This window comes from Haliotis rufescens, unplaced genomic scaffold (genome assembly GCF_023055435.1).
Source record: "Haliotis rufescens isolate VD_foot unplaced genomic scaffold, xgHalRufe1.0.p SCAF_1, whole genome shotgun sequence".
In the NCBI taxonomy this organism is placed as follows: Eukaryota; Metazoa; Mollusca; class Gastropoda; order Lepetellida; family Haliotidae; genus Haliotis; species Haliotis rufescens.
The window spans coordinates 9,918,293-9,935,006 of NW_025963779.1; the positions used below are offsets into that span (position 1 = coordinate 9,918,293).

The 16,714-nt window shown below is 40.3% G+C and overlaps 1 protein-coding gene across 5 annotated transcripts in view; it reads right to left on the reverse strand.

Annotated features, from left to right (window-relative positions):
- The window catches only part of LOC124136659 (C-myc promoter-binding protein-like), an 85,222-nt gene that overhangs the window by 61,469 nt on the left and 7,039 nt on the right, over positions 1-16,714 (reverse strand). The window contains exon 1 of one of the 5 annotated variants that reach the window (XM_048402705.1): positions 14,083-14,519. The exons of the other annotated variants lie outside the window; for them this stretch is intronic. The gene's annotated coding sequence lies outside the window, so the exon portion shown is untranslated. Of the gene's footprint in view, positions 1-14,082; positions 14,520-16,714 lie in introns of those variants that run through there. 5 annotated transcript variants of the gene reach the window in all.

Genomic DNA, 16,714 nt, shown 5'->3' on the forward strand with positions numbered 1-16,714 from the left:
AATGTGACAGAATCGCCAACAATGTCTGAAGCAATGACAAATTCTCATTGAACATGTTAAAATGGAAGGGCCATAATTGATCTATTGAGCATGTTGAGATCCTGAAACAGTCCACTAAATGGATCACTTTATGCTCCAATAACATCGAAACTGGGCTACCTCCATCATCTATTAGCACACATCAACATTAATCCACACAGAATGCTAATACACATGTGAAGTTACACTGCTTCATATTGGCAATAGATTGACTTAATTTTGTTGGTTCGTTTGTTTGTTGGGTACGCCGTACTCAGCAATATTCCAGCTATATGACAGCGTTTGTAAATAATCCAGTCTGGAACAGACAATCCAGTGATTGACATCATGAGCATCGATCTACGCAATTGGGATACGATGATTGTATGATGCATCAACCAAGTCAGCGAGCCTGACCACCCGGTCCTGTTAGTTGCCTCTTACGACAAGCATGGGTTGCTGAAGATCTATTCTCTACCCTTAGAAAATACCTTGGTATATGGCATTGAACTAAGCTTGGCACTTATTCAAGGCCTTGACACAAGCCAGTGTTAACATCGGTACTTGAAACAACTGTAGCTATGATATAGTGATTCAAGGTCAGTATACAAGTCACTGACACAAGGCCTAAATACGAGCAGCGGATAACTTGACACAAATTCAAGGTCAGCATACAAGGCCTGGATACAAGGATTGATACAAGCCACTGATAACATCGGCACTGATTCAAGACCTTGATACAATGCACTGATTCTAGGCCTTGATGTAAGGCACTGATTCTAGGCCTGGATACAAGGCACTGATTCTAGACCTGGATACAAGGCACTGATTCTAGACCTGGATACAAGGCACTGATTCTAGACCTGGATACAAGGCACTGATTCTAGGCCTGGATACAAGGCACTGATTCTAGGCTTGGATACAAGGCACTGATTCTAGGCCTTGATGTAAGGCACTGATTCTAGGCCTGGATACAAGGCACTGATTCTAGGCCTGGATACAAGGCACTGATTCTAGGCTTGGATACAAGGCACTGATTCTAGGCCTGGATACAAGGCACTGATTCTAGGCCTTGATGTAAGGCACTGATTCTAGGCCTCCAATGCATACAACGCACTGATTCTAGGCCTGGATACAAGGCACTGATTCTAGGCCTGGATACAAGGCACTGATTCTAGGCCTGGATACAATGCACTGATTCTAGGCTTGGATACAAGGCACTGATTCTAGGCCTTGATGTAAGGCATTGATTCTAGGCCTGGATACAAGGCACTGATTCTAGGCCTGGATACAAGGCACTGATTCTAGGCCTGGATACAAGGCACTGATTCTAGGCCTGGATACAAGGCACTGATTCTAGGCTTGGATACAAGGCACTGATTCTAGGCCTGGATACAAGGGACTGATTCTAGGCCTGGATACAAGGCACTGATTCTAGGCCTTGATGTAAGGTACTGATTCTAGTCCTGGATACAAGGCACTGATTCTAGGCCTTGATGTAAGGCGCTGATTCTAGGCCTTGATGTAAGGTACTGATTCTAGGCTTGGATACAAGGCACTGATTCTAGGCCTGGATACAATGCACTGATTCTAGGCCTTGATGTAAGGTACTGATTCTAGTCCTGGATACAAGGCACTGATTCTAGGCTTGGATACAAGGCACTGATTCTAGTCCTGGATACAAGGCACTGATTCTAGTCCTGGATACAAGGTACTGATTCTAGTCCTGGATACAAGGCACTGATTCTAGGCTTGGATACAAGGCACTGATTCTAGACCTGGATACAAGGCACTGGTTCTAGGCCTGGATACAAGGCACTGATTCTAGGCCTGGATACAAGGCACTGATTCTAGGCCTTGATACAAGGTACTGATTCTAGGCCTAGATGTCACTAAGACACTAATGCAAGGCCTAGAAAAAATGCATGGATTCAAGGCACAAGGGTTAGATATAAAGGACAATTACAAACTGTTGAGCATCACGTCACCTGCCATTAATCAAGCAGGTAATAAAGCCAGTGATCCCCCCCCCTTCCACACGACCTGCGTCATAGGTAGCACATGTTAACTGACCTCAAACAGGTCATGTGCAATAAGCTTTGTTTATCGACATTCGCGACAAAGCATTTCAGTCATACGCACCTCAGTATCAACATGAAGCAACAGCTCACTCCTGTTCAGTAATGTCTCTCGTTTCTTCTCTGTCGACTACCTTTTCTAATCATGCCTGTAACACTACCAATGCCTGTAAGGTTTGAACTGGATGGCAGTTGAAAAAAAGTCTGTTAATTTGTCTTTCACTCTTGATCATGTTCATACCTACATGCTGTTCCCATGGTTACAGCTTACCAAAAAAAGATTTCATTAGGAAGAAAAAAAAATGCCCTGATCCCAATCACCTGTTCTAAATTGGATTATGGTCCTGAAGACTGCAGATAGAGGAAAAATGGGGCAATACATTGAAATGTCATCAGTATTTCTAAATTACAGTCGTCAAGGAAGTCGCATTTTCTTCAACAAGATGACAAAAACAGTTTTATTGACACACACTACAAATATACTTCAATGTTCAACAAAAAGGTACAATTTTCCATTTAGTTACAGGCATGAATGTAATAAAAACACAGTAACTCTTGTGATCCTTGATGCAGCGGTAGAAACTAACAGTTTTAGTCCAATAGTCCTTATAATTATAACATATAGCAAAACCCTTAAAAAGGGCAAATTTCTACTGGTCTTTATGATACCTAACTATTGGGCAGTTTTGCAAGGACTACAGGACTAGTGCCAATTTCTAACCCTGCTTGATGCATGATGTATCCCTGTTATAGGGAAGAAAGCTGACAATACAGTGCTGGAAATGTCATGAACAGACACCTTTCACTCTCTCTTATCATTCCAAAGTTCAAGATGTACACCTTCATTTCACACAAGGCAGACAGACCAATAAGAAATATCGAGAAATGTCTAGTTCTGGCAAGAAACCAAAAACGTGTCAATCAAAGCATTTCACCCTTGTCTGGCTTTTCCAATATCCCAATGCTTGTGCTGTTATCATTGTCATGTGATACACCAATGAGGTACCTGAACGGAAAGTGTCCCGTCTATCGTGAATGTTGGCAAATACGGGATAAACACAAATATGTCTTCTCTTCGGCGATTGATAGTTAATAAACAAGAAACGTCTGTCATGGACAGTTTGATAACTGGGAAAAAAGGCCTACTACAAGAGCATTGTTGGAGAAGGTTTATGAGCAGGTAAGTCAATATGGTATTTTGACAGTCAGCAATATTCCCAAAGACTGCAAATAATCAACCCTGGACTGGTGGCTTTTGAATGAAAAGAAGCATAATCGGAATTGATTGGAGAGGAGGGCCTGATTCAGCAAACACAACAGTTACAAACGTAAGTAATTTTGCACATGTGTAACTATACATATGTGTGTATATGTAAATTTACTATGCGTTCACATGAAAATCAACTTAGGTGTGTAAATAAAGTATGTAAATTGTGTAAGGAACACATCTTTGTCAGTCTGTTCACTACTTTCAATACAAAACAGGCTGTTTTCCAATCAAAGATTAATGAGAAGAGAGTTACTTCACCATGTTCACTGCAATTTTTTGTGTGAAGCAACATGTGTTTGATTTAATTTGTACACAAAGTTTTGACTCCTTGAAACCAAAAGAAAACACTGTCTGCTCAACTCTGTATATATGCATAAAAGTTGGCATCTGTTGACAATTTGTTTGGTGTTGGCAAAAGAACAGATTTTAATTAGATCATCCTCTTACGTTAACATACACATTCACATTGCAACATACACACATTTAAATTTGCACCTGCTCCAGACATGATGCAAATTTGCTCCTGGTGTAAAAATACACACGAGTAAACATGTTCACATGACAAGTTGGTTGGTTGGTTGGTTTGTTGTTTTACGCGGCACTCAGCAATATTCCAGCTATATGACGGCGGTCTGTAAATAATTGAGTCTGGACCAGACAATCCAGTGATTAATATCATGAGCATCGATCCGCGCAATTGAGATCGATGACATGCATCAACCAAGTCAGCGAGCCTGACCACCCTATCCCGTTAGTCGCCTTTTACAACAAGCATAGTCACCTTTTACGGCAAGCATGGGTTTATGAAGACCTATTCTACTCCGTATGTATTTCTACACATGTATGTAGTTTTTGTACATATACACACATTTGTATAGAGGTGATGTGAACAGGGTGTATGGCTAATAGCATGATGAGGGTGTCAGAATTTTAGTTTCTTCAATAAATACTTTTACTTCAGTAAAAGAATGTCCAGGCAGACAGACAGATTTTCATTTTTTTTCATGTGTAAACGCTAAATGTTGCCATTCAAGATAGTCTTACTCTTTATGCAATGCAAACCAAGCTTAGCATCCTATTTTCATCCAGCAAATCGAAGTAATGTCTAAAAACTCATTCTTAATTTTGATACAGGACACAGGTTCAAAGGAATTCAAAGAACATGCAGAATTGGGCAAATGTGGTGTTATATCAGTGAGGAAGTCTCCTGGCAATTCACAACTGCCTGCTTAGGGAAGAACAGAAGCAATCATATGGGCAGATCAAAGACTTGGAGGCAGAAAGTATTAGCAGCCTGAACAAAGGCTCATAATTACATCCCCTGTCTGGTGTTAGTTAAGAGCTGTCCTTCTTCAAGTGTATCATGTGAAGGCAAACCAGGGATTCTGTGCTGTAACTTGGTTAGAAGACGCTACATAAATAAACTGTCAGAAACAAAAAGTACCTAAAAAATATTTAAAGTACAATGTAGAATGTCAAAATTGATGTTCAGTGAAATCCTGTCAAAATATCGGTACAACGCCCATTAACTAATATCCTTCAAGGCAGTAAGACTCTTACCTCCACTGCAGTCTAATAATGACTTCCTGCTTGTCTCTAACCACAGGGATGGAAATTAACCAAGAACGGCTACTAGCCGGAACAGTGATAACACATAGCCATACCCCCCAAATGTTTGAAATTCTACAAACCCTTAGGATACCTTTAACATTAACAAAACTGCTCCGGACTAGGCGGGTAATGCTAATTCCATCCCCAGAACTGTGGCATAATTTCAAGGGTCCCCAGGATTTCATGTGAAACAAGGTGAAACTGTTACTCCTTTCTATCTATGCATTGCTTTTCCATTTATGCATTGCTTTTCCATTTATAATACATATGTGAACAACACATAATAAAAATTATTCCACCAGTATCAACGCTATGTCTTAATCTAGTCTGTCTCACAGTCCCTGAACCATATTATTTCCCTTCCACCAAGACCTTTCAGTGGTGCAAAAGCCCTAAATGAAGCAAGTCTAGATTTTTCTCAGGCTCAGGGATCTCCTATCTCAGTGGGGCTCCTTTTCAAATTAAATGAAGTTATATGTTTCTATCAAAGTTATCTATTTTTAGAGACGATGCGTTAGTCTAGACTTAATCATGTAAGTAAATCTAAATCAAAAGGCTAGTGGCTAAAGTGTTTGGTCGTCACATCAAAGGCCCAGGTTCGATTCCCAACATGGGTACAATGTGTGAAGCCCATTTTCCCATCCCCCGCCATGATATTGCTGGAATATTGTTAAAAGATTGGAAACAATTCTGACTCACAAAAGCATCTAATTTCTGATGGTGTTGCTATATAAAAGTCATCCCTACATCCCCAGTGGTTACACTTAAGATGAATTATATACTGATGGAAATTAATAAGGGAACATTTAGTTTTAGAGACAGTAAATTGATATGCTATCATGGGCTCCCAGCCTTGTCTACCAAACACACGTTGGAAACAATGCACACAAACACATCTAAACATTTTATTCTGACATGTTGAATTTGTATGCACACTATTTCAAATGTACTGACAGTAAAGCTTATTTCCCTATATATTTCAGTGTTCCCTTATTTCTTTCCATCAGTATATGTTACACGAGGGGGAGGGGACATAAGCAAATTAACACACTATACATTAGGACAGTTAAACATATTATACAGTAATGACAATAATAAGACACAATGTCAGAACATATAGCAATAGCGCTGTGGTGGAGTGAATGAGTTTGGATTATTAGCAACATTCCAGCAATATCACGGTGGGGGACACCCAAAATGGGGTTCACACATTGTACCCATGACAGGAATCGAATCTGGGTCCTCGAAGTGACAATAGAATGCTTTAACCATGTTAACCATCAGGCTACCCGACCGCTCTCATCATGGTGCAAACAGTTCTTAGAAATAACAGTATTTAAATTTTTTTAGAAACATTCCTCCTCTGCTGAATTCAAATGATGAGTCAACATGATCAAGGAAACTAGATTTGCCTGAGTAACATCTAGCATGTCTAGACCAAGGATTTTTATGAAAAATATTTTAAAAAATACAAATTTTCTACAGCTATTTTTTTAATAAACAGGACTCATGGTGGCATAGAGAGATAAGTCTTGGAGGAAGTGGTCTTCATTTTTAACCTATAGGTGTGTCACATGACACACAATCCGTAACATGAGAAGCATCGCTATGTATTGTAATAACTACCTGAGCTGATTAGCTAGCTATGATTCATCTCCCTCAAGCCAGTGCATGTCAGGGTGAACTTTAACTGGAGTACACATGGTATAGGCATGTATTATGACCGTAATTGGGTTCACTGTTCAGCTATGGAGATTTTGTATCACGGTGTAGAGCTGGTTGTTGTTCAACATGCTCGTTCACTGGCTCTCAGAAATGACAGCCCCACCAAGAATGTCAGATTCACCTCGCACAACGCCTACCGCCCATATGCATGCATTTGAACAAGTGGTTAAATGTGCAAACAGCTATTTGTAGAAATGGGTCATCTGGCATATTTATTCGTACCGAAGTGTTATTATTTGTCTTGCTGGACAGGACTGGGACAACATGGGGTTGCCGGGCCTCACACTGCCAGTCATCTAATGTGATTCACAGTGTGAAGGGTGGCAGGGAGCAGTCAGGGCTGTCTTCTGAAGGGAGAAGTTACCACCTGCCGATCAGGTGTCTCATTAGTCATACATTTACTACCGGTTAAAGGCTGTCATAAACTTCGTAATAGCTCGAAGTAATTATGGGACTACTCCAGTAGATTAACTGTTGATGCTGGGTGTCATTGGGAGCAACTGGTCCTTTCATTGTATGCGGGGAACGGGCACTAATCCTTAAGGATTAGACAGAACTTTAAGACTCCCACCGCCTTTGTTGGATCATCTGAGTACTTAGTTGAGATGACTAACAGGGAAACGATTATGAATAGCATCTAGGAGTTAGCATGGTTAACATGACACTGGTTAAGAAACATGACAAGGACAGGATGTGACTTAACATGAGTAACTTTGATGACATGATTAATGGTCACAGTTCATCCTGCCCTCCATCATCATGATCACAGGCGTACTAGATGATAATGTAGAATATGCAATTGAGGTATTCCATAGCAGGTGTTACCTAGTCTGTCTCTCACATCCTAGAGAATAAACTAAAAAAGGAGTCCAACTCAAGTCTAAAATGATTTCGCAATTTTTGCCTCAGCTGTAAATTAAGGATTGCTCCATATGGACTTTATGTTGTATTATTTTGTTTTATTTTGTATGATTTTGTAGATATATATTTTCAAAATGACAACTTTATGTCTGGAACGAAATGTCAGTCGAGGTATTACCATCCTTACTGGATGCAATATATGCATAGAAATTTAGAATGGATGCAAATAATATCCACTGCTTGCCCAATCGGCTGTAATAGAGCATGTTTGAATTAGTGAAACATCTTAATGTAAAGCAGCTAATATGATTCAAGTGATTTTTCTGTTCTGATAAGAAACACAAGCAATGGTCGGACAATCCATGTTAGACTTTCTTCACTAAAAACTAATTTTGGATTCAACAGGGACATTCCCATCCATAAAACATATAAGGCATCACACATGTATTGTAGTTCATTTAAGGATTGTTGTCAATTGTCTGTGCATTTAGCGAAGGATAAGAGTCTTAAATTGTATTAAAACGCGTAGCATAGCAGAGCACTTTTAAACTGAATTTTGACTGTCCAAACAAAGACGTACAATTTCTATGGTCAGTCATTTACAAACTAAACACACCATTCACCTTCAATATTTAAACAAATATTTGAAATCAAGAAATCGATACATCACGCAGAACTTGATTTAGCTACATAACACATGCACCAGAGCAACCTATTAGTGAAAAACACAACCAAATATTTACGTCTACATGCACAAAGTGCATGTAAAAAGAAAATCAATTTTTTTTCTAACATCCACATATTAATATTTGAACACATTCAATACCTCTGTAAGCTTATTTATCAATCCATGCAAAGTCAATAATCCATTTCTTATGCGTAATTTGTCTTTCATTTTTGGGCTTTACGTCATCAAAGTGTGGGTACTTCAAGATTATGTGCATGTTTCAGCTTTGATAAATTTACAGGTGGAGCAACCTGGTTTTGTCTGGTGCAACAAGGTTTACATGTCAACACACACCTGGTGCCAGTTGTATCAAGTCCCCAAGATTGAACCCTGCACCATGCACACCGTCAAAGTCAGCGAGCAAATAAGGTTTAACACAGCCTTCTGCATGTCATCTGTGGTGTAATCATGGTAATCATGGCAATGATGAAGAATAACTGGAGAATATTCCCCCATGCTAACCTAATATGACCTTTTTACAAGATAGATTTGTCCATGTCTTCCACAGAATGACAACACAATACAGAAATGTCAACAGCCCTTGTTCCCTTCAACATGATATATATGTCCATGCTTCCTGGTACACAGATATCATCCTATTGGTAGATAGTTCCTAGTTTCCAGTTTGCTGCAAAACGATGCTTCATGCCATAAAAGCAAACTCCCTTCTGCAAAGAAATGACTCTTCACACATGAAGGGAATTACATCATGGCAAAATCGGTCGTTTCATTTCCAGGTATTTCCTCAAACAGCAGTCTATTTCTACAGCAGAGTCACCATTATGATTGATATTCGCTGTGAACATAAACACTACACAAATTAATGGGATAGTAATCAATGAAATGAGTGCAATGGGAGTTCTCTCACGGTAAACCATGGAAATCAATCAACCAAGATCAATACAGAAACTGAATGATAATATAACTCCTACGCACCTATTTCTTCACTGAGCATGCTCGGGATGACTAGTGTCATGAACTAGCCTTGCGTATTGCTACATAGAACTCTACTGGCTTAGGTACTGGCATTAGTCAAACACTATGTTGTTTGTTTTGTTCGTTTTGTTTGTTGTTTTACGCCACACTCAGCAATATTCAAGCTATAGGACAGCATTCTGTAAAGATTCGAGTCACGGGCAGACAATCCAGTGATTGACATCATGAGCATAGATCCATGCAATATGGATACGATGACATGCATCAACCAAGTAAGCAAGCCTGACCACCCAATCCCGTTAGTCACCTCTTACGACAAGCATAGTCGCCTTTTACAGCAAGCATGGGTTGCTGAAGACCTATTCTACCCCGGATCTTCATGGGTCCAGCAGTCAATAAATTCAGTATCTTGCCATGTTCAACTTGTTTGTTATCCCTTTCACAAAGTCTGCTTGGTGTCACGCTATTTATTCTACAGGTGTTGCAGCTATGCATCAAGATGATGGAGATAAAATATCATGTTTCTATAAGGCTGGAATTGCTCATGAATCATTTAAACAATACTCTGCCGTAATAACTGAACAGCTTCAAAGTCAGTAACAATTTGAAGCAGAAGGGTGAAGTGACACTGATGCTTAGCATGTATCACATGCTTAGGGCTGCCAACAATGCATCAAGGTGTCGATGCATCACAATACCTTTGCCATGATGCAAGTATCATGAGATACCATATCAATACCAAATATTATATAGAATAAAATATATGAATGACTGTTGTTCAATGCTGCAGTTAGCAATATCCCACCAATATCACGACCACCTGGAAACATTCACAAGTAGATCAGGCAACACTGAGCACAAGCAAGAGCAGCGATCCACGATCCACGTCATCAGGGCACGCCACTGTGCCAGCAAAATCAGTCTGACAACCTGATCCACATAAAATGATTGTTACAAACATCATAATTTACAGGGAAGCTAGGGAAGCTACCCTGAGAATCTCCAGGAGGTATGAGGACATAAATGCTAAATATCACCATTTCCTCATTGTATTTTAAATGGTATCAGGTAGGGATGGGATGGGTAACTCGGGTACCCGGGTCGAGTGGGTTCTGAGTATGACCCGGGTACCCACAGGACTACCCGGACCCACGGTTAGTCACGTAATATATTGTTTAATGACAAAAAGTATCTAAAACTCTATGGTTACACAACAAGTCACTAATGTTCCCATTTCTTTCTGACTATGCATCCATTCCTTCTGACTTTTATATATTTGAATTAAGATGCATGAACTTCATGTAGTAAACATCAGTGTATGCATGACTAGATCACTTTATACATGTATCTAAATACATTTTGCCAGGGCTATGGTCAAACTTTTCCAAATGGGACAGTTAGTACCTATCTCTAGATATCTACAGCGGGTATCCAGGTAGGGTCGAGTCATAGGGTAGTGGGTACCCAGGTAGTAAATCGTCCCAGCCCTAGTTTCAGGTCATTTCAGGTACAAGAGCTCATTTCTCCCTGCCCCAGTGGTGACTCCATACAGGGAAACTATTAAAGAAGAGACATATTTAAACATGATATAGCACGCCATTAATACTTGGTAAATTGTTTTGGTGAGTGGATAAGTGCCCATTATTTTCCCCTCTGAAGACGTTATACATTTGATTAAATATGTCTATGTTGGGTCTCTTGTTATACACTTGATGATCACTGCTGAGGCACAAAGCTCTCACACTGTATAACAAGACAAGCATTAGTGTGTGCTTTTCTCTTGTGATACAGATACTGTCAAACATCTACCATGTCAAGAACAAGGATCGGCATCTTCCATCATTTCATAGTTGTCAAAACACCAGGTTGTTGTTCAATGTCAGTTTGCAACTCTGTCCTTGATACACAATAAATGTTGAATCATCTTTGTATTCTGCATGAACAGGCATGTTTAACAGCTATGATTCATCCCTCTCACATGTCAATCTTGTTATCAGAAGACAGGTAGGTAGAACAGCTTGACAATACACAACAATATGAGAGTACAGTCACATCCAGCAAGACATTATATGAAGAGTGAGTGAGTATGGTTTTACGCCGCTTTTAGCAATATTCCAGCAATATCACGGCGGGGGACACCAGAAATGGGCTTCACACATTGTACCTATGTCGGGAATCGAACCTGGGTCTTCAGCATGATGAGCGAACACTTTAACCTCTAGGCTAGCACTCCACCCCTCCTACTCATTACAGGTATATTCCGCTGACTCCTTCCACACCTCATGACCTACTGTACTTACGTATGTTATCCTTGAGGGTTTTGAACTGCCCAGACTGCCCAGAGACTTCCGAACAATACTGCCCAGTCTGCAACGAGGCTGGTGACAAGCAAACGCTTTAACCACTAGGCTACCCGACCACCCCAGTTATATGATGCATGCATTAAACTCATAATAGCCCATGCATCATAACCCAGAATACTCCTTGCATTATAACCCAGAATACACAATTCATGATTACCCATTATACTGACCCTGCATTATAATGCATAAAAATCCTGCATTATAACCCATGATACATGTATAACATATAACCCATGATACATGTATAACATATAAACCATAATCCAGTGATAGAAATGGGTACTAGTTCCATCATGTCCATAGTCCTTCCCAAACTGCCAAATAGTAAAAGTATCAGAAGGACTAGTAGATATTTGTTATTTTTAAGGGTTTTTCTATATGTTATAATTAAAAGGACTTGTGGATCAAAATTGTTAGTTTCTCTCTCACTGTAATCATTCATGTATGTAAGGCAATATGAACCATATTAGTCCATACACACACTATGTACCACAATACTCGATGCATGTATGCACTATGTACCACGATATTCCATACATGTAAGCACTATGTACCACAATTACTTTATGTGTGTATGCACTTTGTACCACAATACTACATGCATGTATGCACTATGTACCACAATACTCCATACATGTAAGCACTATGTACCACAATACTCCATACATGTAAGTACTATATACCACAATATTCGATGCATGTATGCACTACATACCACAATATTCCATACAAGTAAGCACTATGTACCACAATACTCCATGCATGTATGCATTATGTAACACAATACTCCATACATGTATGCACTATGTACCACAATTACTTCATGCATGTATGCACTATGTACCACAATACTACTTGCATGTATGCACTATGTACCACAATACTCGATGCATGTATGCATTATGTACCACAATACTCCATACATGTATGCACTATATACAACAATACTCCATGCATGTATGCACTATGTACCGCAATACTCCATACATGTATGCACTATGTAACACAATACTACATGCATGCATCATAAACCATGATTCTCAATGCATGCAGTAAACCACAAAATATCATCATGATCATGTGTATATTCTACAATACTGTAAAAATGTTCACATTTGTTTTGCTACAATTTTAAAATATAACAGCTTATAGCATGTATCAGGTATAGGTTCTAATTTGTTTTACCTTGGACAGGAAAATCTGTATCTTCCATGTCTACACTAGTTTTTCATTTACATTACACTTCATTTTCTCTCATTTTATTACCAAAGACAATTTAACAGATACACAATAATGACAACCACAGATATCATGAACTCTTCTCTTTGGCCCTGAATAAAGTGATGTCCTCATATGTATGCTACAGTGCTATGTAAATGCAGAGTGGTGACTAACCTCTTATGGCACAGGTGATTTCAGGTGTACTCAAACTAAAATGTGTAGATGATCAGGATGATTCACCCATATTTGTTTACTTGTGACTGAAATTGGTCATGGTAATATGATTCTGTTGAGATGAGTCCTACTGACTATGGCTGGCGGCTATAGCTGATCTATACAATGTGGCGGGCTAAATCACCATACCAGGACATATCATGCTAAACATGACATCTGATATTCGTCACTGTCGGTATCATGGATACTAGGCAATGTGTGGCTCTCTTATAATTCATGATGCCAAAAGAGTTAGATTTTCAATCACACATATAAGTCATACAAGTATAAGTCATTCTATACATATCTTGTAAGACATAGACTAAAAAAAAGCAAGCTGATGTTGAGTTCATAGATTTTTCTGTCACTGATTTATCACTTCACTGTCTCCCTTCAAAAAACCTTCATAAATAATATACATGACATACAGTACTTGATATCTAATTATACTATATATTTATGGGCAAAGTTTCAAAAATCAATTATTTTAAATAATTAATCTAAACATGCTAAAGGGCGTGCATCTTCATGATCTATGCCCACAAAACAAAACAAATATGGTCTGTAAATCATAGTAAGTCATCACTTATTAATCAGATAAGTCAAGGACATGGCAAAAATGTAAAATATCCCAACAGGATACACAAACTCACGATATGATAATTACAAAAATAGTGAGGTGACAATACGAGACGTATCATGGTACGGAATGTCAAGCAATCAGGGTAAGGATGGTCAATCTGTCTTGCTCTTGCATCCATCACCTACACTGCCCTCATGCCACAAACATTATTTTGGTCCTACAGGTGAAAAAGGCAACAGTGCTGTGATGCACAGATATTTACAGTGCACAGACACAATTCTGTGGGAATTAATCAATAGGTAACGTGTCATTGTGTATGTCAACCTACGCTACAAATCAAATCAAAACTTGATGTATTCCATTAATCATCCTTCCCACACTAAAATCAGCATGTTGGTGTCAAAATATGCTCATGTCACAAGCCTGTAGACATACTGCCACAGCAAGACTATTTACACTCCATCGTTTAAGCTCACCTGAGTATGTCCTCAACTTGACGACCCAGGTAAACTCCTAGACCCTGTGTACACAGTCCAGGTCCTACTACAAAGTGCACCGGTAATCAATGATCCTATCAATGTCACAGACAATATGAACTATCCAGACAGAACCTCCCCCTCAAATTCCACACATCCACAAGGCCATTCGGCACCTGAGTGTTAGGCTCTGGGTCAATCTATGAGTACTCTTGCCCCACTTTCACCTAATGGTTGTCATGAAATTGGTGGAGAAGAATGTGTCAGCCAGGCCACAATCCCACACATGACCTCACTCCCACAATACGAGGAGGAGTGGAGAGAGAAGTGATCCCGGCGTCTCTTATATTGTCATGAGTGCAGAAGAGTAACATCCCTCAACATACCGAAGTCCACGAACCGATCCCATCCAATATACCATGTACACCTACACCATGTACAATCAAGCAATGCAGGTATATATACTGCTGTATGAAATTCCTTACAGTGAAAACCTTTGTGTATTTCATTCAGAAGTATATCTACAACTACTTCAGGAGATAGGATATCAAGATACGCTTTGATGAATAATACAGCCTCGTAAGTAGTCACTGGGTAACGTGTCACCATTCAACAGAATTTCTTTGAAGATTCTGTCTATCCTGAGTTATCAATTAATAACATAGAACACAATGGGTTTTTACAGCTTTGTCACTATCTCCAAAGAATAAATGCATCATATATTGATCCTTGCTGTCTGGCAATCATTGATATGTTGAGTGAATCATTACGGTGTGAGTCAACTAGGTCAATACCCTGCATATAACAGCATTATCATACATAATAGTCTGAGTGAATATGCGGGTTACAGAATACCTGGAAGGTTATTATGATAGGTTCATGCATAGTGAATATCTGGATTACAAAGGACTGTATTTCCCTGAGTAACATCACTGTGGCTGCACACAACACTCGGTTCATGTATACCATGTATATAGGAGTATCTGGCTAGGGAATATCACTCACCACCTCCTGTAGAGAACATGGAAGAGAAGGAAACAGCCCCTCCCTGCCTCACACTGCACTTGAACATATAGTAGAATTCTCATCTGGCAAAAGTGGCATAAATGTAGATTTGATTTCACAGGGGTCATAGGGGCACTTCATTATTGTCTGACATCTTCTAAAAATCATTATCTACCCTATGGTGAGTTCAGCCAGACTAACTGAGGTCCCCAGCATCCTATGGGGAGATCAGGTAAGACTAGGTCCTCAGCACCCTGTGGGGAGTTCAGGTAAGACGAGGTCCCTCGCACCCTATGGGGAGTTCAGGTAAGACTAGGTCCCCAGCACCCTGTGGGGAGATCAGGTAAGACTAGGTCCTCAGCACCCTGTGGGGAGTTCAGCCAGGGGAGTTCAGCCAGACTAGGTCCCCAGCACCATGTGGGGAATTCAGCCAGACTAGGTCCCTAGCACCCTTTGGGGAGATCAAGTAAGACGAGGTCCCAAGTACCCTGTGGGGAGTTCAGCCAGACTAGGTTCCCAGCACCCTGTGGGGAGTTCAGCCAGACTAGGTTCCCAGCACCCTATGGGGAGATCAGGGAAAACGAGGTCCCTCGCACCCTATGGCTAGATCAGGTAAGACAAGGTCCCTAGCACCCTATGGCTAGATCAGGTAAGACAAGGTCCCTAGCACCCTATGGGGAGATCAGGTAAGACGAAGTCCCTAGCACCCTATGGGGAGATCAGGTAAGACGAGGTCCCTCGCACCCTATGGCTAGATCAGGTAAGACGAGGTCCCTAGCACCCTATGGGGATATCGGGGATATCAGGGAAAACGAGGTCCCTTGCACCCTATGGGGAGATCAGGTAAGACGAGGTCCCCAGCACCCTGTGGGGAGTTCAGCCAGACTAGGTTCCCAGCACCCTATGGGGAGATCAGGGAAAACGAGGTCCCTTGCACCCTATGGGGAGATCAGGTAAGACGAGGTCCCCAGCACCCTATGGGGATATCAGGAAAGACGAGGTCCCTAGCACCCTATGGCTAGATCAGGTAAGACTAGGTCCCAGCACCCTATGCTTGTCGTGAAGCGACCAATACTATCAGAAAGAGATGGTCAGACCTGGTGGCTTGGTTGATTGCGTGTCTTCATACATTGATGTATGGGACACTGCACAGAATATCAATCAATGATGTGTCTGGTCATGATTTAATTATTTCAGGCCAACATAATATAGCTGGAAAAATGCTATACATTCATAAAGGTAACACTACATCCTATCCTGCCACTGCTGCCATGGTTATTAGTGTCACATAAAGAATGTACCGCTAAGTCAAGGGGACCATGTCATACCTGGGGTACAAGGGTACAAATTGAAGCACCCCCAGATTCAAATACTATACCAATAATCCCTCAATCCCCTCAAGTTCTGCCTCTGGTTCTTTAAGGACAACTGACGTCCCTGTTATCATGCCACCCATCATCAACATCATGGAAATATATACTACTCCACTTGTAATAGGGGTATTTTTGTCTTTCCATGATACACAAAACAGATTCCCGTAAGTCGTGTATATTTAGATAGAATGATAGATGATAATACCATCAAGAGCTGAGTAGCATAGTTAATTGTTATCAGAGCTTCAGATAAG